General features: G+C 29.4%; 1 pseudogene; it reads left to right on the top strand.

Annotated features, from left to right (window-relative positions):
- The first annotated feature begins 15,864 nt into the window (after positions 1 to 15,864).
- On the top strand, positions 15,865 to 17,498 carry LOC149577493 (putative UDP-rhamnose:rhamnosyltransferase 1 pseudogene; annotated as a pseudogene).
- The last annotated feature ends 9,347 nt before the right edge of the window (positions 17,499 to 26,845 follow it).

Genomic DNA, 26,845 nt, shown 5'->3' with positions numbered 1-26,845 from the left:
ATGCTATGAGAAACAAATACAATAACAAGAGTTGCACACAACTCTAGTCCCTGCCTCTAGTACTGGGAGAGAAAAGTGTATTGTTGTCGTAAAGAATCTCAGAATCTATTAATTGATGAGAAGGACATTCTGCCCACAATCCAAAGGGAAATGCCTTACAAGAGATGGTTTTTGTTGAGCACATTTCTATCTCTTCTTTGGTTAATAGAGGTTTGAGGTCAATACTAGCATTTAGTAATATATACTAAGATGGTTCTTGGGTTCCCCGTTTGTAGCTTGCCTCTTGTGGTGAACATATATTATACAACCCTTTCTTGCTATAGTAGGCAGCTATGGATTTTAAACTTCTTTCAACCACTTAGTCCTACACATATATACTATCCCCTTCATATCAAAAGAACTCTTCATATCTAAAGAGCTCTACTTTAGCCATGAAAAGTTCTTTGTAAGAATATATCATTCAAACAAGTAAAGGGTTTAGCTTCCTATAAAATTCTATCAACATCTAGAATTGTTTTAAATATTATTTGTTACCATGTTTCTTGTATAGTCTAGGAATGGAGAAGCTCAGAAACTAGTGGTCAAGGGAATCTATTAAAGATTACATGGTAATTTGTGAGAAAAGCATGTTGGGATGAAGATGTTTATGATTGCTGGTGTTAATTTTAGTTTGTGGGAGAAGCTACACCGTAGGTACAAGTCTGGAAGAACAAACAATAACCATCATATTGGAGCTTTACAAAAATTGTGCAATAACTCATGCAATAATGCCAATGCGATGCTAATCTACATTTTGGTTTTCTTATAAACTTCTAGTAGTTACAAAGCAATTTCAACTTGGATAAGTAAATATAAAAGATTGTGAGGTATTTTTAACATGTCAATGTAAAAATGATAACAACCATAATAGTCAGTGTAATATTTATACTTGTTCAGCTACTTGATAATCTTTAAATAAGTGAAATAGATTTAAGCAAAAACTATGTTCATGCACTTTAGTATCATTGAAACATGTTTGTTCAGTACTTGGTGTTTCCATTTCTACATTCATATAATTGTTGTTTTCAATTGGCATTTCATTTTCAATGTTATTTGGAATTTGAATCTCATTTTCTTTTTTTTGGTATTTTTTTGTGGCTTGCATTTCCATTGGAGTTTATTGTGCATGATCATTTGACAATCTATTCTCATGAGGAGAACCTAAATCAGTTAAATCATAACCTACTTCTACAAAATCACCAATTTCATCATGAGAATAAACTTGAGGGTTTAGAGACACACCTGTATTGAATGTTTGATTAGAATGTGCACCTAAATCTCTTTGTGTTGGGTTCTCTTCTTTAATCTCTTCATCCATTGTGGTATCCTCAATGTCCTTCTCTTCCAAAATAATATTTGAAATTGAAGACCCAATATTGCTCAACACTCTAATTTTTTTCTTTTCTCTCATTGACTTTGTGCTTCCTTCTTTTTGTTTGTTGCAATCTCCCCATTTGTCAAAACTTTCATTTTTTTCTTTCTTTGTTGTTTTGATCCTATATTTGCACCAAATTTGAATTAAAATCAATCAGAAGTTGCAAAATGTAGAAGATGACAAGAAAGTAGAATAATACATGATAGAAATTCATTGTTTCAACTTAGAACTATCAAACAATCATTGCAATGATTGTTTAGTGCTTTGTGGGTTAGCTTTTGGGACCCAATAGGTATCTAAGAATTGGGTGCTTGATTCTTAAATCAGGCACCCAACTTTTAAATAATCGGGTATAGGATTTTTAAAATTGGGTGCTTGATTCTTAGAACGGTTAAATTAGAATTGGGCACCCAATTTTTGAATTAAGAATTGGGCACTTGATTCTAAATCCATGGGAGGGAATTTACCTTTGGCATTAGGTTTTGCCTTGGGGAAAGACATGGTATAAGCTTGGTGGGACCAAGCCTGTGACTTTATGTATCAAATTTTGACCAAGGCAATTATTCAACAATTTTAGGCATTGCCATAATTTTTATAGGGTCTTCCTCATCGATTTTTTTGACAAAATGAAAAGGTATTAAATATCTCACTATTTGGAATATAAAAATATAAATTTTATAGTGTTATGAGTGCATTTTATATTTTTGCATTATTTATTAATCAAAAGTGTCACTTAAACATAAATAGTGAGATTCACTAAAACTTTACTAACTTTTTAAATTTTTCATATTTCTTAATATAATTTAGAATTGATCAATGTGCACACAATTCTTTTGAAGTTTAAAAAAAAATCAAGAAAGTTAAATTTTGATTAAATTATGGTGTTAATATTCGAGAGCTTTTAGAAATTATCTTAGTCATTAATTAAAAATTAATAAAAAATATCATTAAAAATTAATGAAAAATTATTCTCATTAATCTTTGGTGTGTGAGGTAACTTCTTTTAATATGATTCAAAAAAAATCATTTAGTTGTAAGAAATTATGGTGTCTGTACACAAGTGTGGTATGGTCCTGAAATAGGCATTTTCAAAAAAGTGGTTTTTAAAGATCCATACAAAAAAAATCTATCGTATGGGTATACAAATAAGTTACATATTAAAAAAGTACATTTCGGGCACTACAATTTTTATTTCTAAATTTTTTATTAATATTTAATCTAGAAATGCCTCAAATTTTGACATCAATTGTCAAAAAATTTCAAAAATAAGAAAAATACTTCCACTATCTAGCTAAAAGTAAGACCAACTTCTTGCACTAACCCTAGAATATGGAGGATTAAATGTGCCAAAATGATAGGATGATCTCAAAATTATGATAAAATATTAAAAAAAATCAATGACATTTATATAGTCAATTGTAATTTTATCTTTTATGAATAGTTAAATTGTAAACATAAGGGTAAAAGCACAAACCTATGTCACCCTTTTGTAAAGGAAAAGGCTAACAAAAGTATAATTGTTCACCTTTAATAACATAAAATTGGTATTATTATTTTAAATTTGAAAGTGAAGTAAACTAATAAAATATGTAAAAATGGATAAACTTTAGGATTGTGATTTTTAAAAATTATTTGGAATAAGAATTGATATATTTTCCTAATTTTTATAGATAATTTTTTAGTTGCTGAAAATTAAGGGTCTAGTTCCCACCATAAAACTATATTGAAATGAACATATTTCCCTTTGATCTCAGACTATGTTATAGATAACATATATGGCTAGAACAATCAGAAATAAAAATTGGCTTTAGACCTATATTTTCTCTTTTATAATGACTCAAATTTCAACTCATGTTAAATCAATAGTTTTCATCTCCCACCATATTTTTAAAAAAATATCTATTCTATCTAGGAGAAAAATTATACATTCTTGAAGAACACTCTCTCCTCTAGAACATCTTATAATTTTTAATTTTTTTTGATATCATTTAATATTTTTCCATTTCTCAAAATTGATATCTTTTCAAGTGTTAAAATACACACTTATAAAATTTTTAAATTATAATATACTATATTTAATTAGAACACTATAAAATTTATATGACAACATTATTGACTATGAGCTCTATAAAATGTTGTTCATATATTATTAAAAAAAATTCATAAAAAATAGCAAGAGTTATTGAAATGCCACTTTTCTAAAATAATTTTATTCCTTTAGTAATTAGATACAAACTAGTATAAAACATGCATTTAATAAACATTTCCAATTGGAAAAGTGTGAGAATTTATATAACTTAGCTAGAATGAATTTATCTAGTTCATATGTGTGAAGAAAATTAAATTTTAAATAGAAATACTCAAATTTGATCATTCTGATAAGTCAGCCTGAAAGGTGACACAACTTTGTACTTTTATCCATAATGAATTAGTATTTACAATGTCCCCTTTTAAAATTTATATCATCTCATACAATATTCTTTAATTTCTATCTACACATTATATATGTACTATCAATTGAAGAATAATGTTTAGTACCAATATTTAATATTGAAACCCCTACACAAAATGATAAACACAAACATAATCTATCATTAACTAAACTAAAAAGAAATAAATATAAAATACTGTATGAATGAAGCATTAAATGAAAGAAAATTAATGATTTAACACCACAGAAGACTTAATAATCAATACTATGCAATAGTGGTCATAATTATATTTTGCAAAAATAAAATCATTAAAATATAGGATCACTGGACTATTTTTTAGCAACAAGCTCTCTTTAATTTAACAAAATGCAAGAATGCTAATACAACTACTTACATTTTTTCATGATCGTTCCTTGACTCACAAAAGTTTGCAAATCTAACATTCCAAAACTCATTTAATTGAACTTTGATATATAATTCTGATTCTTGTTTTCATTGTGTGTGTTTATTTGTGGATATTTTAGAAGCAACATAATTGGCTAACATTAAGAAAAGTGGCCATGCCTAAAAAAAGGAGACAACATACCTGCTGGTCATCGATATGACCCTCATCTTATCATCCATAAGTAGACCTTCAGATGAATGGTGGTAATTACATTTAAATTATTTTGAAGATAGTGAGTACTAGTAGATCTATCATTTCACTTACCAAATTTAGTTCTAAACTATGATTGATAACATGAATTAGATTGGAATAGGCATTTATAAATTCCAAAAATCTCAAATCTTTCATTTGGTGTGCCAAATTAGAATTGAGAATAGGAATATATATTCCAATTTTGGCAAAAAAATACATTTTCTAATCCACCTAAATAGGTGGAATTAGAATATGCATTCTTATTCTAATTTTAGTTTCATATGTGTGTAGACAAGGAGTTTAAAGCACGGGTCATTGCAAGATAATAAGCATCATAGAAAGGAAGATCCAAGATGATCAATTGCCCTCCGCCAAGTTGTGCTCCTAAGATTTTTTTTAAAAAAATTTTAGTTCTTGTATTTGACATTTGAATCAATATAATATACAACTCAAAAGAATTGGCCCAATCAAACAAAAATGTGAGAAGAGTATTAGCTACAACATATTCAAGAATATATTATTCTTGGTGGAAATGAATAGGGACAAGAAAGAGATAAACACAATTCACTCACAATATCAAAGAAAGAGATTTCCCCTTTCATATTCAAAGTAATTTTCAATGAATAAAAATGGTGCAATAATTATTCGAGAGATTGAAAACACTAACTCTATCATTTCAGTGCAATAATTATCATTGGGATGGGTTCCTTCACAGATGCCTAGAACTTGTACTGCATCTAGACCATTTCCAATCCACTACAAAAAAGATAATGGTAGTTTGTTACCAGTTAATCCCTAGTTAATGGAACAACCTTATGTGAAGCATTGGTAGGGCAACTGATCTTTGGATAGATGGGTGACAAAATGGGGGGAAAGAAAGTCTATGAAGTTACACTCATTCTCATGGTCACTAGCTTAATTGCAAGTGACATTTTGCAAGGAAAGTTAGATTGTCTAGAATACTCTGACTTTCCATGTATATAGTAAAAAAATATATATTTTTTTCTTTAAATCACCCCCATCATTATCAAGCACAAACCACAACTACACTTTTTGATCTACCAAGATCGTTTGTCTATCATTCAAATTCTAATTTCAATTTTATCTAACCAAATAGAGAATAGGAATATGTCTTTCTTTTGTCTATTCTAGAATAACAAATCTAGAATACATATTCATATTCCTATGTTCCTATTCTCATGGCCAAACATACCCTTACCATTTATGTTAATTTTTCTATGCTTCTTTTGTCGTAGGAACTTTTTTTAGTTGTCCCTTTGTCAATGAACATCCACTTCATGGGTTTGAGCATATTTAAAATTCTTTGTGAAAAGTATTTTGGCTGTGAAGATGTTTTGTTTGAAGAAAGTAGGATTTCATCTAAGGATTTTGATGAGTCTTCTTTAAAAGTTGATTAAGGGTTTATATCGCAGTAATGAATAGGTTGCCATGAAGAGTCATGATAGAAGGAGCATTTTCATTAGATTATGTACTCTTAAGTGTTCAAAAAAGTTAATAAATGTCTACAATGAAGACACACAATCATTATGCTTATAAATTATTAATCAACCCCTTTAAACGAAGTCAAAAAATGAAAAACAACCTTAGTCAAGTAGGTATATAAAATTATAAAGTCAAGAAGGAACATTATTATAGCAATGGAAATAGAGGAAAGAAAGTGATTATAAAAAATATGAGAGATAAGAATAACACAATATCTTCTAAAAAATTATGCTAATAACAAACATTAGAGATTTAGGAATATGATCTTGAGCAAAAATCAATGTCATACAAAATCCCTCAATAAAATAAGGTATTTCAATCATTAAAAATGATTAAAGACTAAATGTTTTTCTCTGAAAGAACCTATGATATGAAAGAATGAAAGTTAATATTTTAGTGACTATTTAGAGCTTATATTTGAACTCTTTAAGAAATAATTTTTTAAATATTTAAAAAAATATAATGTCAAGCGTAGTGTAGAAGGAATACACAATAAAAGAAAAAATAACATTATTGATTATAATCTTAAATATGAGAGCTATTGGTAGTGCGGGATCAAAATGCAAATAGAAAATGCAAAGAGAGACAGGGCAGTGTATACTCAACTTCATTTAATAGACATTTCTAATTAGAAAAGTATGAGGCCATATATATCTTAGCTAGAATGAATTTATATAGATAATATGTTTGAACAAAATTGATTTTTAGATAGAAATACTAAAAATTCAATCGTTCTGATAAGTCATCCTGAAAGGTGACACAACTTTGTACTTTTACCCTTAGTTTGTAATGAATTGAGTCGAATTGTAGCTTAGTTGGGTATAAGTAGGGGGTTTTGTACAGTCTTTAGGAAAATTTTATCACCCAGCTTGAAGAAGAGGATAAAGGGTAGATGCGAATTTTGAAGAGCTAGTAGCTATGGCTTGGGAAGCAGAGGATTGCTTGGTGGACCTAAGGGTACAAGTGTGGAATCTTTTTGGTGTAAAATCAAAACTATTTCAAATGAAACATTTAGATTGTAATGTTTGAAATATGGTGGCACTGTCTTCCACTTTTCAAACATTACAAACATAAATATTAAGAAAAAACTATATATATTATGAAAAATATTTTTAAAATATACATACTTAATATAATTAAATAATGATAAAATATAAACTAAATATGTGATTCATCTATTTTAAATTAATTATTAACTTTAGTAAATACAAATTTTATTGATATGGTAACCTTGCCATCCACATTAATGATAAAATTTAATAATGAAACATGAAAATATAAATATATTGAAACATGCAAATATAAAACTATTATGAAACATGCAAATCTAAAACATGCAAACCAAAAACATTTTGAAATATGCAAATCTAAAACTAATATGAAACATGCAAATCTAAGCCTAAATTGAAACACACACATCAAATTTGTGCAAATGAAAAGTATTATCAAATTTATAAATCAAAAATATTTATAATGTAATTAGAATTCTTAATCTAAATCAAACATGGAAGGCTAAACTATTACATGCAAATCTAAACAATTTTAAATGCAATTCTAAAATTAAGATGAAAGAAATTGAAATTGAAATCTAAATCAAAGTAGAATAGTATATAACTAATCTTGAAACTAATCTAAATATACATTTATATCTAAATCTAAATGTAAAATTAAAAATAAAATATAGAAATCTCACCTACAAAAAAAATACTTCAAAACTTTAATCTACTCTTTAAAAACTTCAATAATGTCCACCTCTTCCTCAGTGCAAAAAATAAAAATGAAAATGAAATGAGGAGCATTTGTTTTATAGCCTATGAGAGGTTCCTCATATCCCCCAATAGATGCCTCTTGATTTTCCATGAATTTGTTTCAAATTCCCCCACGGCCCCCAAAAAAAAGCATGAATGTGCGTGCAAAAATATATTTAACAAAAAGAATATGTTTCATATTTAAAATTTTAAAGAAATTATTTTAGCCCTATTTTTTCAATCTACCCTATTATTTTGGGGCCTACTTTTTCGAGCACTATTTAATAATTTTATATTTAATTTAAAAGTGTGCAACTGCTCGAGTTAGTTTTTATTGACGGAAAATCTTTTTGACATATTCTCGTGCTAGGATTTCCATTTGTGCTCCCATTGTATAGAACTCCTTTTGACATAAATATAAACTACCTGCATTCATTTGATGAATATTGAATGTTGAACATTTAATGTATAGTGGGAGGTTATTAATGATTTTGTACAATTAATTTTTAAAAGAAAAAAAAATTTCTCTCTTGCTATTTTTGGTATAAACCAATAGATTGACAAATAAATAGTAATTTTATAATCATAAGCATAAAAACTCAAATAAAATTGTAGTAAAGTTGTCTAAAGATTTTAATTCTTGATTTTGAGTGGAAGAATAAATGAAAAAATTGAACTAATAATACCATCCTCCATTGTAAACATTTAATAACTTAATGGAACACCTACCGCTACATCATCTAACTTAAAAGTTTCCCTTCATCATACAACTAATCTAGATGCTTAACAAGAGCTTTGAATGAGCTAGAGTCCCTACCTTTTGTTTGAAGTGGAACATTGAATTGTGCCTAGGACATAATGTGTAAACATTTGTGCTATGTTTAATCACAATAGGGGTATGACTAACATTACAAGTTTTCAATATTAGTTTTGCCAACAATAATTTTTTTAGTACTTTGAAGATTGTTAGATGCCCATTGTTGTGGGGTGTGAACAATGTGAAGAAGGCACATTTGTAACAATGATGGTAGGAGTGCAAAGGCAATGTGGGGTCCACTAAAATAACAAGTAAATGGGTTAAATTCAAAACAATTTTTATTACTATCACAAGTATTTCATTAATAGTTTGTGTTATTCAAAGTTGAAGATTAATGTTCTATGGAAAAATCATAAATTTAAAATTATATAATTGACAGATAGATATATTTGGTTATAGAAATCTAGTTGGTAAATAAATTATTTTTAAAATTGTTCAAGTTATTGATAATTGTATATATTTCAAGTTATATGACTTATAAATATAAATTTAATTATGGTATATCAATTTAAGAGCAAACTAAAAAATAATTAACTTAGTCAACTCAATTTTCAAATCTTTTAAGTTAATTAGTAGATTTATATAATTTAGTTAATATCTATAATTTTATATCCTTTAGAAAAGATGTTGATTATTTTATATTTAGCATTATAGATTTTATTTTATAATTTTATAATTGACATAACAATTAATTATATTTAAAATTGATCATTAATTTCATATATAAAATTGATTATTAATTTTATATGTCAACGAAATGTTTAATAAATGTTGTTGAAGACTTCAGTAAATTTTATTTTGAAGATTGAAAAAATAAATGGTTTTTTATTTTGTATTCTATATTTTGAAAAAGAGGGTGAAATAATTCATAATAATGTGTTCTTAGTTATAGAAAATAATAATAAAAATTATACAACAATATGAAAAAAATCTTATGTTTATAATTTTATATACCTATTAAATCTTTATAGACTTTAATTTATATTTTATGTTTTAAAAGTAATAATTAAAAATTTGAAATAAACTATAAACCAATTACACTTTTGAACTATACTTTTTGACGACCTTTAGCATATTTAGTACCTAAGAATAGTGGAGCATAGATATGTCCAAAATATCAAATCTATGAAATAGAACAGAAGTTATATTTTTGGCAGCAAGTAACGTTTTCCTGAAACAACTTCTTCATTACCAAAAGTTATGGTTCCTTGATCAAGATAATAAAGTTTAAAAATTATGCCAGAATTGGGTATCCACATTTAGTTGGTTCATTTACACATGTATAATAGTTTTGTTAATTTTTTTCTATGACATTGAAATGGTGGAATCATAATACTCAGAAAATAAATGATCAATAAGTTGAATGATGCATGCTTTTTGAAACATTTTGCAACCAAATTTAGAAAAAAAATCATATGAAGAGGAAAAAACTTCCAAATGTTTTCTTTGAATTTTGAACATGCACTTTTCACTAAAATAATTACTAATTAGTCAAATATTTCATAATATATTATGCCTATAAAAACATATCTAAAAGCCTACAGCCTATAAATAAAGTGAACTATACAAAGTCACTTTCTATGTGATGTGGACATTTGTCCTAGTGATCTGCTAACAACATTGACATGAGAGTAGTTACAAATGAGCTTCCACTGCCTCAAAATTTAAAGAAAATAATTTTATGGGGTACAACTTTGACAATGATTTGTAATCCATGATAATACAATGGCCCAATTTGCATCCACATGTAATCATCAGTTATGTCACTGCACTTTGAACCCAGCCTTGTACCAGTAGACAAGCTAGGAGTATGTTGTTCATTGTAATAGTTGGAATGTCTACCACATGATTTAAGGCTTGCAGAGTGAGGAAGAACATGCCCAAAAATCTTTGTAGGAGAGTGGTGAGATCTTCTAGCATAGGATGCCTAACATGAGTAATGTTGACTTGGGTCATGGAGAGTCAGGAGTAAAAAATGTAATAGTTTTGTCTGTTGCTAAAAATGTCTTGAAATCCCTAGTTCACGACTGTATTTGATTTTTAGAATATTTAAAATTTTTCATTCTAAAGCAATTAATGACCCAACTAACATTTTCTGACAATGATAATTGTGATAATAAATACAATCTTATCTTGGCAATTTTCTATCTATTTTTCCATAATTAAAAATGAAAATTACCCTTGGCAAAATCTAATAGACCAATAGAAAATTATGATTAAGATCAAAATTTTATTTATTTTTTATTTCATATTTAAACCTTAGCAAACAACAACTTGTTTTTATTTAAGTTAATTCTGGGCCACTACCAAAAACATTAGCCTTATGCAAGGCATGCATTAATAATAGCATATTCCATTCTAGACATTAAATAACTTAATTGAACACCTACTACTAGGTCTAGAACCACCTCCTCTTGTCATATGATTTTTTATGACAGTTTGGTCATTTTGATACCTTTCATTTTGCTTTCAATGAAATATTTTGATTGTTATTTTTTTATTTTTAAATAATCAATATTTTATATTTTTAGGTTCAAAAAGTTATAAAATAATAATACATAGTAAATTATATAGAAACCTTTTTGACCAAATAGACAAATATAATTAGAAAATAATTGCAAAATTAGAATACATGAAAAATATTCAAATTAATTATGCAAATTTTAGATTTGAATGCTTTATTTTAGAATTTTTTAAAATTAAGATAGATATATCACAAAAAAAATAGAAATATTACTAATATTATAAATTAGTAATATGCGAAAAATAATATATTATATACTAATATAATAGTTATTAATAACAGCAAGTTTCTAAATTCATATTAATTTTTTTTAAGTTTAAAAACATTCATATCTATCATTTAAAAATATATAAATTAATAGCATGTATTTATATTATAAAATAAAAATTATATATTATATAACAATATTTTATGGTTTATTGTTACTTTAAAGTGTCATATTGACAGTTTTATAGAAATATAGCATGTCACTCTAAACGGTCTACAAAAAAATTAGACTATGATATATTCCAATGTCTATGCCAGCATCAAAACATCAATTTATTGCTTTTAAAAAATAAATAAATAAATCATTTTAAAACTATATCTTGAGTTTAAATTTAGTTTAAAATTGGCATTTTTATTTCTGCATAGACATTGCCGTGATATACGATTCAGAAGTGCAAAAATGACCATCAAATTCCAAGCTTGCCTACTGCTACATTATCTAACTAAAGTTTACGTTCCATCACACCCTTTGAAGGAAAATTTTCCCTTACCATCTTCAAGAACAACTATCAAAATCCTCCAACCAAATCCTCAAGAACTTCACTACCTGAATGCTTTTGAACCATGAATTTTAAATGTGCCCCCAACATAGTAAAAGGGGAGATGCACTACTCATAAGAGGACAACTAAAAAAGTTTGCATGAGAAAAGAAGCATAGAAAAGGGTCACTAAAGTGTAGTGCTAACCAAAGAAGTAGGAAGCCAGAATGTTGCAAATGAAATGACAAATCTCCCTCTACAATTACTGCTTCAAGAAAACAAGATGACTGTCATATCGGTGACTAGTAGCTTCGCTATCATTTTTCTTTCACTTTCATAACATTGATTATGATTGACAATTACAAGTTCCTAATTTTGGATATAGCAATTGATTTTCACAAAATCTAACAATTATATCTTAAATGAATTATGCAAAATTAGAAATGAGTTTCATATATGAAATCATACCATTTCTCTTTAATCTTTAAGGACATGTCCATTGTTGTTGGTGTTTCTCATATCAGGAATACTTAAATATTAGACACTAAAGCTTGATTCCTAGAAAAATAAGTGTTAAATAGTCAAAGCTGACTTATTTTTCCAAAGCTAATTTCTTCCTTAGTGTGTAAGTGATGTTTAAGAGTGGCCTATAATCCATCTTTGAGTTTTTTGTGATGCCTTTTATACTTGCATATTTCTTTGCACTTTGTAAAATATGATCCATGACATTAAATTTAGAAAGCATGCTAGGTGTCTCTTTTACTCCATAATCTTTGTGCAACTTGAAATTATGGTGACATCTATTATTGCTAACAAATATACAAGTTTGAGAATACGCTTGAGGACATTGGCTATGGTGCAAATTATTTGCACCCAAAGAAAGTTGTGCCTAAATGTTGCCATAAACATGGCATGCCATACCATGTGAAGCGTATGATCTTGTGGTATGGTATAGTGGTGTTCTACGCAAAACCTCTTTTAATAAGCTTTATATGGCATTAGCACGTCTTTTCAATTTTCTTTATATCTTTATCAAAATTTATTTATATTTATCAAAGCGGACACTTGAAAAAAATTTAAAACTCTTTATTATTATTATTTTGTGGTTTAGTTTACCATCAGAAATTAATTATGGTTTAAAAGTTGCCTACACTTGTAGAAATTATAATTTTAATTAATAAAATTTTGAATTTAAACTTTTGAATGTCTTTCAAATTTTCTTATTATTAAAATTTATTAACATTTGATAAACATAAATATAAAACATTTAATTAAAATAATTCATCATCACCAAGATTTTTTTTTAAATTTATACTCACTGTAATTATAATATACAATATATTATTATTTTAAAATTAAATATATAATTTTATAGTAGAGTTAGATAATTCATTAATTGACAATTATAACATTTCATATTAACATATTTAATAATATTTTATAATTTAATAAATATTTATATATTATTAGTTTACAAATCATATACTTAATAAATTTAGATTTATAATTTGATAATTTACAATAAGCTAACCATATAATTAAATTATAGTCATATATTAATGAACACAATTATAATATTATAATATTATATTTGGTAAAAAAGGTTAGTTACTTATTTTTATTTTATTTAATAATAATATTTTATAATAAAATAAAATATGAAAAAAATTCTATAATTGTGCTATTTTGATTTTCATTGACATTCAGTTTGTAGTTAATTCACATCAATCAAAAATATCTATTTTTTCATAATTGAAATATTTCAAATGTTTACTTAATTTGGTATATTTTTTAGAATTATTTTTCACTATTTTAATTGGGTGATATAATTTTGTGTTAAAGAACCACTTTTTGTTGAGACTAGTTCATAATGAAGATGCATTTATAAGATATAAAATGTTGATTAATTAATAATGTTCTACATCATAAATAAATTATTTTGATTATGAAATACACACTTTCTACTATTTTCTTCAAAATTATAATACATTACTATCTTAAAATTTATTTATTTATTTATTTTACATACCTAATTATTTTGATAGAAAATAATAATTAACATCTTATTTATTATTTTTCCTTTATTACCTTTCTATAAATAATACATATTTTTACAAAGACATAAAATATATTCATTTCAAAATATTCCATTCTAAAAAATAAAGTTAAGTTATATTTTATTATTTTATGATAGAATTTTATAATAGTAAAAAATTATATAATACATAGTTATTGATAAATAATAATCTTATCAATGCACTATTTTTTATGTTTCATTTAATATTTTAGTTAATTATTATAATATTTTATTTCTATAATCACAAGCCATTGGCACTTGTTAATTTTAGAGTCACTGTTACCAAAATCTATCATGGTATTTTCTTTTGTATTTATAGAGAAAAACAATTAATTCAATTTCGATTCAAATTTTATATTTAAGAATTTAATATAATGAATGCGCATCTAATTGAAATAAAAATATAAAAGTACATAATATAATTTTATTTTAATATTAAGCTTTCTTATTATGTGTATGTACATGCAAACATTCTTTTTTAAGTCTATCACCTTTTCACAATCCATATTGATTTTGAAATAGATTTCCAATAGTCCATCACATTTACATAATCAATCTCAAGAAAGAATATAAGAATTAATTCAATTGAAATTGAAAATTTCTATTTAAGAGTTTAATATAATGAAAGTTCTCCATTAATAAAAATAAAAATATAAAAGTACTTAATGTAATTCTATTTTGATGTTAATTATTTTGACAATATAAACATTTAATATTAGTCTTTTTTTAACCTTTGTTTTTATACACATTTGAAATTTTTAGAAAATTATATTTTATTTTAAGAAAAATTAGAAAGAAAAATGATTAAATTTATTTAGAAAAAATTATTTAAGACCAACAAAAATAATAATGATTTTAAATACTATTTTCTATTTCATAAATAATCTTTAAAAATATTTAAAATTGTAGTAAAAGTAAATTATTAAATATAATAAAATATAAAAATAGGAGTTCCGACAAAAAAAATGTGAGTTTTCCTTTGGGAAATATAAAAAATTCGGGAAAACATGCTAACATAATTGTAATAAAGATATTAAAAAACTGGGAAAAACATGCTAACACAATTCGACAACGTGTCTATACAGCCACGAAAATGCACTTCCTTACGAAGGAGAGGACTTAGAATTTTTTTTAAAAAGTTTGAAAAAACAATGTAAAGGAAGTGCATTTTCATTGCTGTATAACCACGGGCACACAATTCTAAGATAAATTAATCATTTTAATTAATAAATTTTAATCAAACTTAATTGTGCTCTGCAGATCTTGCTCAGTACTCTACTGCAATAACAGAGGCATGCCATGTTTATGGCAACATTCAGGCTCAACTTTCTACGGGTGACTGTAGCCGTGCCACTAAACTATACGCTCGAATGGTTTAACTAGTGGAACCCTTTACAGGTGCCCTGTGGCTAAACAACCACGAAAATGCACTTTCTTTACATTGCTTTTTCTAATTTTTAAAAAATCAACTAAGGGTGAAGGCCCCACTAGTCATCGATGTGACTGTCATCTTATCGTCTTTGAAAGGTCGTTGGCCAAACATGGGCCTTTCTTCATACCAACAGACAAGATGGTCATGTACATAAAGCGAAATGGATTTGCCTTAAAGATATTGTGACTATAGATTGTCATATCCAATATTGGTAAATGTTTATTTGGTGGTATTATTGACGAATCTTTTGTTCTTTCTTTTCTATAAATTCATTTCTGTCAATAGTTCTTAGTCAAAACTACTATTTCATTGCCTAGTTTAATACATTGAATTTCTGTTTGAATGAGCCGCGGAGTATGTTGGTATTCCCGAAACGGGAAATTGATGAGGGCCATGCATGATAAGAGCATTAAAAAAGTTGTGACTTCAAATCTACACTTTTTGATAATCCTCTCCTCAGCTACCACTCCACGTTGATACCTGAAGCCGTGATCATTGGTTCATCTAAATCGTAAAATACTAATGATTGATGAATCACATTCTATTATAAAGATAACTGGCGGATCGCTTAAAAATCACTTCTTGTAGTATGACGATGGAAGTGGAAGGGAAGAAGAGGCAGATTCATGTGGTCATGTTTCCATGGCTCGCACAGGGCCACATCGTGCCCTTTATCGAGCTTTCCAAAAGGCTTGCCAATCATGGGCTCAAAGTAACGTTTCTTTCCACTCCACGTAATATTGCAAAGAACCAGCCAATGTTGGTAGACAAGAGTGGAAATATAAATCTGGCGGAGCTGCCATTGCCGTCAGTTGATGGACTTCCGGCGGGAGCAGAAAGCACATCCGACGTCCCCAACGAAATGGAAGGACTGCTAAAGACGGCGCTGGACGGTCTGCAGCAGCCATTTGAGGATCTTTTACGGCGGCTGTCGCCGGATTTCGTCGTCCACGACTTCTCGCAGTACTGGGCTGCAACTATCGCCGGAAAGCTTGGTATTCCGGCGATTTTCTTCCTCATTTTCACGGCTGCAATGTCGAGTTACACGCTGCATCCGAGCAGAGAGAAGGACGAGGAAACCACCGTCGAGGATTTGACGGCCCCGCCCCCGGATTTCCCGTCTAGTCAGGTAGTCTGGCGGCCGTTTGAAGCGCGGTATATTGTTCCTGCTTTCAACCTCAGTAACGGTCACATCTCGGCCATTGGGCGTGGGTTCAAGGCAATCCATGCGTGCTCGTTTCTCATCATCAGATCGTGCTCGGAAATGGAAGGAAAGTTTCTACAACATCTGGAGAAGGCCATCGGCAAACCAGTCGTTCCCGTGGGTCCTCTGCCGCCGGATCTTCCCGAGAAGAGGCTTTCCGACGAGGAATCGCTTTGTCTGAGATGGCTTGACAAGCAGCCGGAATCTTCCGTAGTGTATGTCTCGTTCGGGAGTGAATGTTTTCTGTCGAAAGATGACATCTTTGCTCTCGCACGTGGTTTGGAATCGACGGGGCTGCCGTTTCTGTGGGTGCTGCGCTTCCCTCGTTTTTCCAACGAGGAATGCAACGTTTCGGAATATCTACCGGAGGGATTTGAGACTCGAACTCGAGATCGGGGTCTCGTTTACAGCGAGTGGGCACCGCAGCTGCAGATTCTGTCTCATCCGTCGGTTGGAGTATTTCTGAGCCACTCGGGGTGGAGTTCGGTTGTGGAGGCGGTGAAGTTGGGAGTGAAACTTGTGTTGCTGCCGATGAATGCTGATCAGGGTATTAACGCGAGGTTGTTGGGAGGGGAGTTAAAGGTGGGGTTGGAAGTGGAGAGAGAAGAGGATGGGAGTTTTACGGAGGATCAGATTCGAACGGCTGTGGTTAAGGTTGCCAAGGAAGATTGTGAAGAGGGAAGGATTGTTAAATCGAGAATAGCTGAAATGAGAGAGGCAATCATTGGTGATAGTGGGTGGGATGAAATATGCATTAACCAGTTTGTGAAACGTCTGGAATTCTTTGCAGGAAGAAATCAGCCCGTTTAAGAAAAGTCCCTTTTTTATTTGCCATATCGATTTCATCTCAATAAAGTGGCAATAAAACTTTTAGCATTAAATGTCTCCTCATGAATCAAGGTTAAATGATGCATGTCCAATGGGCATGGTTTATCAATTAAATGACATTTAGAAATGTGTTTAACTTCGAGTTTAAGTGCTTAACATAAGGAAATGTGTCCAATTTCGAGTTTAAATGCTTAATATAAGGTAGGAATATCTAAATCACATTCTCAAGACAGAGCTACAGGGTAACTTATAGGAATATCTAGTGAAAGTTCCCTCGAAGGACCTTTTCTAGATCATTTTTTACTTAGTGGTAGGAATTTGTTATGATTTTGCTGATAATTTTTAGAGCGTACACACACAGCATCATGCATATTTATTAATGTTGTATTTCAAATTCAAGAATACTCTAATATATATATCATTGAGCACATATTTACACATACATGTTTGACTGAAATACACATAATTGACTTTTAATTGAACTAAATTTAATGAAATACTTATAACTATTGTGAAATCAAACCCCTTTCATTTGTTCATGACAACTCCTTTACTCGCAATCAATTTTCAAATCTAGCTTTCAAAAACTCATTTCATTGAACTTCAATAAATAATCTTGGATGTGGACATTATTTTTCATGATAACTTCTATAACGTGACAGTATTGCTCACAATGTAGTGAAAGTTTTCATCCTGAAGGTCCTCATTTGCATTAGTGGTTGGGATTACCATGATATCGTCATTGTAACGTGGACATTATTTTTCATGATATCTTCTATTAACAATAAGAAACTAAATAATGAACACAAAGATTACCACGAGATCTCCGTGTTTATCTTATGATAGTTTTTCAAATTCTTAGAAAGCAAGTCGCCCAATGGCAGGTCCCAATATAGAGGTGCTCATAAAATGGGATAATGAGTACCGACATTAAGCAGAGGGCCCGCCTGAATGAAAGGAGATATCATCCCCGCTGGTCATCGATTGGACCCTCTTTAAGCGATCATTGGATTTACATTGTCTTGATCTTTTCGCTTGCCACCTTCAAATCTGATTGAGTAACGTGGCCACGTGCTTCTTTCATTTGGCTGACCTTTTCATTGCCGTTTTCTAAAAGCATTTAAAATTCCTTGGTCGAGGCTATTTGGGAAGTGATCAAAGATTCAATTTCATTAATAGTTGTGCTTCAAAAGTCGATGGAGGTTTTGCATCACGAAAAGGAAAGGTTGCCATGAAAAAGCGGAATCATGATTATTCAATTAAGTTACTAAATCTCTAGAATGGAGACATAGAACCATTTATTCGATGTATAATGGGCTAGATCGATACTTGTCAAAAAAAAATCAAATATCAAGTAAGCTTTTATTTCATGCATCAAGGGTTGACATTATAGAGCTCATCGCTTCGCTTTGGTTAGAGAGTGGTATTGAAAATATAGGCTTCATGGACAATTGCATTTGCAATTGATTTTAAACTGAACATAACATATTATTTGACTATATGCGGTTATCCTTCAAACTAAATGTATCTTTTATTAAAATTGAAAAATTGGAAACCTTTAATCTCATCTCACCATTTGCATCCAGTTGATATTAAATTGAAAAAATTTAATGTTAAATTGAAAAATTAACATTAAATATTACAGGAAATTATTCTTGTACTGAAACTATCATATCAATCTAGGTATGCAAATCTGAACATTTATATTTCTCTTTTCTTGGAGATTGAACATTATGTCTTGCAATAAAGACCAATCTTATAATTATCTATATGGATCAAGTTTAGAACCCTTCATCTTAAGTTGATCTAAAGACATATTAAGTACTTGCTAATTAATGCAACTGGTGAAATTATGGTATTAGGCATTGAAAGGTTGATCTTTTGGTGCAACGACAACCACACTTCAAGGGAGAGCCCAGTATTGTAGAAATTTGTGAACAACATAATCAAGTGAGAGTTATCATAAGATATCTTCAAATGGCTTTTCTAGGCCACTGAACACAATTTTTAATATGCCTTCCATTTTATTAGGGATGTTGAATGTGTTTTATTCTCCTACTTGTAGGCCATCAACTATTGCCAAGAGTAGGTCCACTAGAAAGAAAGGTCACTTTGATTCCATGATTGGAAAGCCTTTTGGAAAGATCAATCAAAGGAATGATGTGGCCTTGTATAATCCATGGAAACATAAGTGCATGAATCTACTTCTTTTCTTCTCATTCCATCGTCTTGCATCAACAACAAGGATTGAATTTTAAGGGCACTACTAGCTACCACATTTAAAATGAGCCTTTAAGATTTTCTAGCTAATGAAATATGATTCGTCTATCACTAAAATTTTATAACTCAAAGGAGCCAATATTTATAACTTACAATAATATTAAAGGGTCGTCAATAAATGTAGATTGTCTCTTGAGGAGAGGAACATCAAAAAGTCTAAATTTGAAGTCAACACTTTTTAAATCTTCTTGCCTTATTATATTCATCACGTGTATATCATTTCACTAGTAATTATATTATGTGGAATAACAAGTAATTCTTAGTGTAATGCAAGTTAAACCCCCACTCTCTATAGATATAATATAGATTTAGATTTAAGTTTTTATTTAGATATATGTTAAATTAAAAAGATAATTGTTAAATAAAAGAACCAAAATCACTCTTAAATTATATTAGAATTCAAATATTATCATCAAAAAATTAGCGAAACATATATTAATCCCAATTTCAGTTGAATTCAAATATTATTTTTAAAGAAATAGAAATCTCTCAATTATCCTTTTCTAGATTAAAGATCTCTACCTCTCTCTATGCTACTCTTTGGCTTTGTAATGATCATATCATTTTGATACAAATGGTGAGGTGGGATTCAACTTAGCCAAGGCAACTAAGAATGACCATAACGCATGGTGGTCAATACTTAGCATAGAGTCAAATAATGTGTTTTATATCAAAATTAATTGCCTATGTTTAATGATGCCTATTTTTTCAATTCCACTCTCTAACCAAAGCGAAATCTTGTCAACTCTTTATGCATGAAATAAAAGCTTACATGATTTTAAAAAAAAAAATTGACAACACATATCGATATACATGGAATAAATTATGCATACACATGATGGTAGGGTGTCTCCATTATAGATCGAATAAATAATGTATACAAAAAATGATGGTTGTCTCTCCCATTCTAAGTATTTATTAACGTAATTGAATAATTATTATGATTCCACTTTTCCATGCCCCCCTTTCCTTATCGTTTCGACCAAGGATTATAAATGTAATTACAAAACAACAATGAAAGAAGCACGTGGCCATGTTATTTAATCAGAATAGTGAAAATATCAAAACAGTGGAAATGCAATTATCACCTAAAGATGATAAGGTGAAGGTTGTATGGATGACCAGCGGGTATGATATCTCCATTATTTGAGGCGGGGTCAGTGCTTAATGTCGACACTCATTATTCCATCTTACAAGCATCTCATCTCATTGTATGCCGTCCATATTTGGACCTGCCTTTGTGCCACTTGCTTTCTAAGAATTAAAAAAACCAACATAAGATTAACACCGAGATCTCGTGGTAACCTTTGTGTTCATTATATGTTGTTTATTGTTGGGAACTAATGTTTTTTTTTAAGCCTCCTATTAATTTATGTCAGACATTTTTCAAAGTTTCGTAAAGGTTGATGTAGAGTTTGATTTAAAATTTAATTATTAAAAACTTATTCTCATTTTATGATTGGTTATGTGGCAATTTTCTGAAGTTTATTCCGAATTTCGTAACCCAAAAATCAGAAAATTTATGAGGCGGCGTGTTACTTTAGGCGAAGGCCTCACTCTCTTCGTGGCGCCGTTGAATTTCAAACCCTCGGAATCAGCTGCCAGGAAATGGCTTTGCTTGTTCCACTCAACAACTGTACGAAAATTTTCGAACAGAGTAGCGGCCATGGAATTCGACACAAAGAAGAATTCTCACGATCTTGACAATAACCATGTCAGAATTGATGTCAATAGCATCGTATCTACTGTGAATTATTCTCTGGTTAATGAAAACCTTAAAGATGGGAGAAAATGGGGGGTTTGGGTGGATTATGACAGGCGGCGGAAGAAAATTCAGGTTTTTCTCATGCACAATGATGAGACGAAACCGGCGGCTCCAGTTTTGAAATACGCCTTAGATCTGTCGGAAATTGTCCCGCCGGATGTAAAGATTGGCTTCTCGGCTGCTACGGGGATGGGATTTGAGACTCATACTTTGCTTTTCTGGGACTTCATTTGCACAACTTCATGGAACGCTTCGAGCGTAAAAATTGAGGGTTCGAGCCCCGTCAGTGACGAAAAGATGAAGAAAAGGGACGAGAAGGTATCAAAAGCTAAATTTATTTCTGTTTCTGTTGTGTTAGGCATTCTTGCCCTACCCTGTTGCTCAGGCAGCGTATGGCTATGGCGAGTTATATGAAGTCCAAGCGCAGAGAAAATTGGCGAGCGAAGACATTCCCCACCACACATCCAACATATGAACCCTAAAAGGCAGGGACTTCTGCTCACACAGAGCTCTTGTTTATAGAAGATATTATGAAATATTATGTCCACGTTCACGATTATTTATAGTTGTTCTATGAAAATGAGTTTTAGAAAGTTGTATTTATCACTAATGCAAAGGAGGACCTTGAGGAGCAATCCTCCAGGGAAACTTCCACTAGATTCCAATCTACGTTGTGAGCAACACTAGCACATTGTAGAAGATATGATGAAAAAATAATGTCCACGTTCAAGATTATTTATCGAAGTTCAATGAAACGTGTTTTTGAAAGCTAGATTTGAAAATTGATTGTGAGTAAAGGAGTTGTCATGATAAAATGTAAGCGGTTCGATTTTACAATAGTTACAACAATAGAAAAAAGTGAATCAGAGGTGTTCTATTGTTAGACTTAACTATCATTACATTAAAATTAAAAGTCAATTATGTTTACTTCAATTAAACATGCATGTGCAAATATGTGGTCAATGATATATATTAGAATATTCTTGACTATGAAATGCAACATATGCAATATATATATATATATATTACTAGCAAAATCATAACAAATTCCCACCACTAAGTTAAAAATGATCTAAAGAAGGTCCTTCGAAGGAACTTCCACTAGATTCCAATCCACATTGAAAACAACACTCCATATTATCTAATCTAAAAATCTCCAAAAATATGATAAAAGCATATGAATCAATTTATCAATTAAATTATTAAAATAATTATCTAATAAATTTATTAACATGTTTAAAATATATAACAATATATATTAATAATAAGTAAATGAAACATTTATAATTAAGAATGGACGTCATTTATGGTGTAACTTATATGCACCTTTATTCAATAAGACTTTCACTATTTAAAACTACTATTAGAGATGCATATAAGTTACCCCATAGCTTCTGACTTAAAACACAATTTAGATTCCAGACATTTGACAAACTGGTTAATTCATATTTCATCCCATCCACTGTCACCAACTATGGCCTCTCTCATTTCAGCTATTCTCGATTTAACAATCTTCCTTGGCAACCTTAACCACAGCCGTCCAAAATCTGATCCTCCGTAAAACTCCCATCCTCTTCTCTCTCCACTTCCAACCCCACCTTTAACTCCCCTCCCAAAAACCTCGCGTTAATACCCTGATGCAATTAACACCATTCATGTGAAGGTCTTCTTATGGACGATAAGATGAGGGTCATATTGATGACCAACAGGTATGTTGTCTCATTTCTTTCAGGCGGGGCCACTCTGCTTAATGTCAGCCAATTATATCGCTTGGAAAATATCCGTAAATAAATACCCACAACAGAAACACGAATCAGAAGTATTTATCGAAGTTCGATTAAACGAGTTTTGGAATGTAAGATTTGCAAACTGTTGTGAGTCAAGGAGCGGCCATGAACAAATGTAAGCAGTTGTATCAACATTCTTGCATTTTCTTAAATTAAAGAGAGCTTGTTGCTAAAACATAGTCCACATATAATATAATTGAGGAGAATTATTTGTTATTCCACATATAATATAATTACTAGTGAATGATATACACGTGATGATATAATAAGGCAAGAAGATTTTAAAAGTTTTGACTTCAAATTTAGACTTTTTGATGTTCCTCTCCTCAAGAAACAATCTACATTTATTGACGACCCTTCAATATTATTGTAAGTTATAAATAGTGGCTCCTCTATGTTATAAATTTTTAGTGATAGCCGAATCATATTTCATTAGCTGAAAAATCTTAAAGGTTCATTTTAAATGCGGTAGCTAGTAGTGCCCTTAAAATTCAATCCTTGTTGTTGATGCAAGACGATGGAATGAGAAGACAAGAAGTAGATTCATGCACTTATGTTTCCATGGCTTATACAAGGCCACATCATTCCTTTGATTGATCTTTTCAAAAGGCTTTCCAATCATGGAATCAAAGTGACCTTTCTTTCTAGTGGACCTACTCTTGGTGATAGTTGATGGCATGCGAGTAGGAGAATAAAACACATTCAACATTCCCAATAAAATGGAAGGCATATTAAAAATTGTGTTCAATGGCCTAGAAAAGCCATTTGAAGATCTCTTATGATAACTCTCACTTGATTATGTTGTTCACAAATTTCCACAATACTGAGCTCTCCCTTGAAGTGTGGTTGTCATTGCACCAAAAGATCAACCTTTCAATGCCTAATACTATAATTGAAAATTAAGTTATGATTACATAGTTATGGTTACATGACTTTATTTCATATTTGATAGATACCAATCTATATGTGCTTGGCTATAGGTGATAATCCAAATATAATGAATATGAATTTATTCAATTATGAAAAACTAAATACAAAGTCTAAATATAATTGTATTATAGTCCCAATCTGAAGAGATGTATATCATTTATTGATTTCAATGATAATTATCTTGGTATCAGTTCACACACACACACACACACACACACACACACACACACACACACACACACACACACACACACACACACACACACACACATGTATGTATCTATCCAATCTAAAAGAAATAATTTGGGCAGACATGACTATTAATAATGTCTCTTGGTGAAGAGACACGATTTTAAATTATAATCTCTTTCAGAGACTTGATCCTAATCGGATATGATTAATTAATTAGCAAGTCTTTAATATGTCTTTAGATCAACTTAAGATGAAGGATTATAAACTTGATCTATATAGATAATTATAAGATTGGTCAACTTATTCCAAGACATAATGTTCAATCTCCATGAGAAGAGAAATATAAATGTTCCGATTTGCATACCCAGTTTGATACAATAGTTTCAGTACAAGAATAATTTCTCGTAACGTTTAATGTTATTTTCTTTTTATAACTACATGAATGTGTGTATGTATATCAGTTCACATAGTGAGCTGATGTACATATATCCACATATGTGTAGATTTGCATTAAAAAGTTTACTCTTGTATCTTACTGACAATATCATAAACTAGAAAATACAAACACACAAATTATAGAATCCACATGAGGTGGTTAACCCATGTCACAAACTCAAGCACTATGTTGCACATCACAAGGAGACCAAAGGTGCAAATTTGGCAACAATTGTAAATAGAGGGATGGAGAGACATGCTGATAATTTAGAATATGGAGGATTATGTTCCAAAGTCATAGGATGCTATTGAAATTATAATAAATATTTTAAAAATTAGTAGTGTGAATTTTTATAAGAAATTGTAATTTTATGCTTTATGAATAATTAAACTTTAAAGTGAATAAATCAATATTTCAATGTTCCCTTTTAAATTTATATCATCTCATATGATATTCATTGATTTCTATCTATGCATCATTTATGAACTATTGAAAAATAATTTTCAGTATCAATATTTGATATTGAAACCCCTACACAAAATGATAAGTTACAAGACAATAATCCATCATTAATTAAATGAATGAAGTATTAAATGAAAAGAAATTAATGATTGAATGCTACAAAAGGCTTAATAATCAATACTATGCAATAATGATCATAATTACATTTTGTAAAAATAAAATTATATAAAATATAGTAATATTGGACTTTTTTTTTCTAGCAACAACTCTTTAATTTAACAAAAATGCAAGAATGTTTATGCTAGTTTAAACAATTTCCATAAATATTTATTATAATGATAAGGAATTATAGTAATATTATGGTAGAGACATTATAGTATTTGTATTAACAAATAAATGAAATGTTGAAATAAACACACTACGTTAAAATGCAAATACATGGACCTTACATGCTCAATGAAAAATTTAAATATATTGTAACGATCTTAAGTTGATTACATCTCAAAGAACAAAAGAGTGTTTGTCCTTTTCTCTCTTTGAAATAAGAGGTATTTCATATTCTGAATTCTTGCATGTCAAGAATTCTCTTTCTTACCAGAAATAGATGAAATCAAGTGCTCAAACTTCTAAATAAAATAAAGGATTTTATTTCATTAACAATGCACAATTTCCTTTATGAAATTATTTTTTCTTTAATAACTTCTCTTTTTGGCTCTTCTAATTTAAATATTTTTTTCTTCTAAAATTTCTTTTGAAAATCATTAAAACTATTATATAGATATGTTTCTATCTCATTCTAATTAAAAAACACTTTTTTAATAGTCTAATATTTGTACCTCTTTTCACTGTAAGTCCCAATCATAGATTTGCAACATAGACCTTGATAGTCAATTAATTCAAATTATATAGAAAATATTTTCAATGTAATTTATTCAACTACCACATTATAAAATTTGAAACATGATCACATTTAGAAACTTAACAATATTCTAGAACATGTTTCCAATTTAGACTATTAAATTTTTTGGTCATTAGCACTCTACAACATGTTTGTACAAGACGATTCCTTTGAAAAATTGTTTTCCTTTAGTAAATATCTTTTTGAATCTTCTAACTTAAATATATGTTCCTTCAAAATTTCTTTTAAAACATGTTACTATATATATATATATATATATATATATATATATATATATATATATATATATAGTCTTCATCTCACTTTAATTTACAAATACCTTTCTATTAATATAATATTTACACCTCCTTTCACTTTAAGTCTTATTCATCATCTTGCATCTTTTACATAATAGATTAAACCGTAGATCTTGATAGTCAACTGTTCTAATTCATATATAAAATATTTTCTATATAGTGAATTCTACTATATAATGAATTATAAAACATCATCACATTCGAAATCTAGACAATATTCTAAAATATATTTCTAACTATTAGAAAATTATTACTCTAGAACATGCATGCAAACCATTATCAAAAGAAATCTTATGTATCTTTGATTTCATTGAACACTTGAGCGTATATTATTGTAATTCCAAGAAACCCTACAAAACAACAAGGTACACATAATGTCAAAGTTCCTACCAAAAACATAATGTTTATATAGTTGA

Source organism: Cupressus sempervirens, chromosome 1 (genome assembly GCF_028749045.1).
Source record: "Cupressus sempervirens isolate cs-2001-9-10 chromosome 1, ASM2874904v1, whole genome shotgun sequence".
Taxonomy (NCBI): domain Eukaryota; kingdom Viridiplantae; phylum Streptophyta; class Pinopsida; order Cupressales; family Cupressaceae; genus Cupressus; species Cupressus sempervirens.
This window is presented reverse-complemented; position numbering and strand designations above follow the sequence as displayed.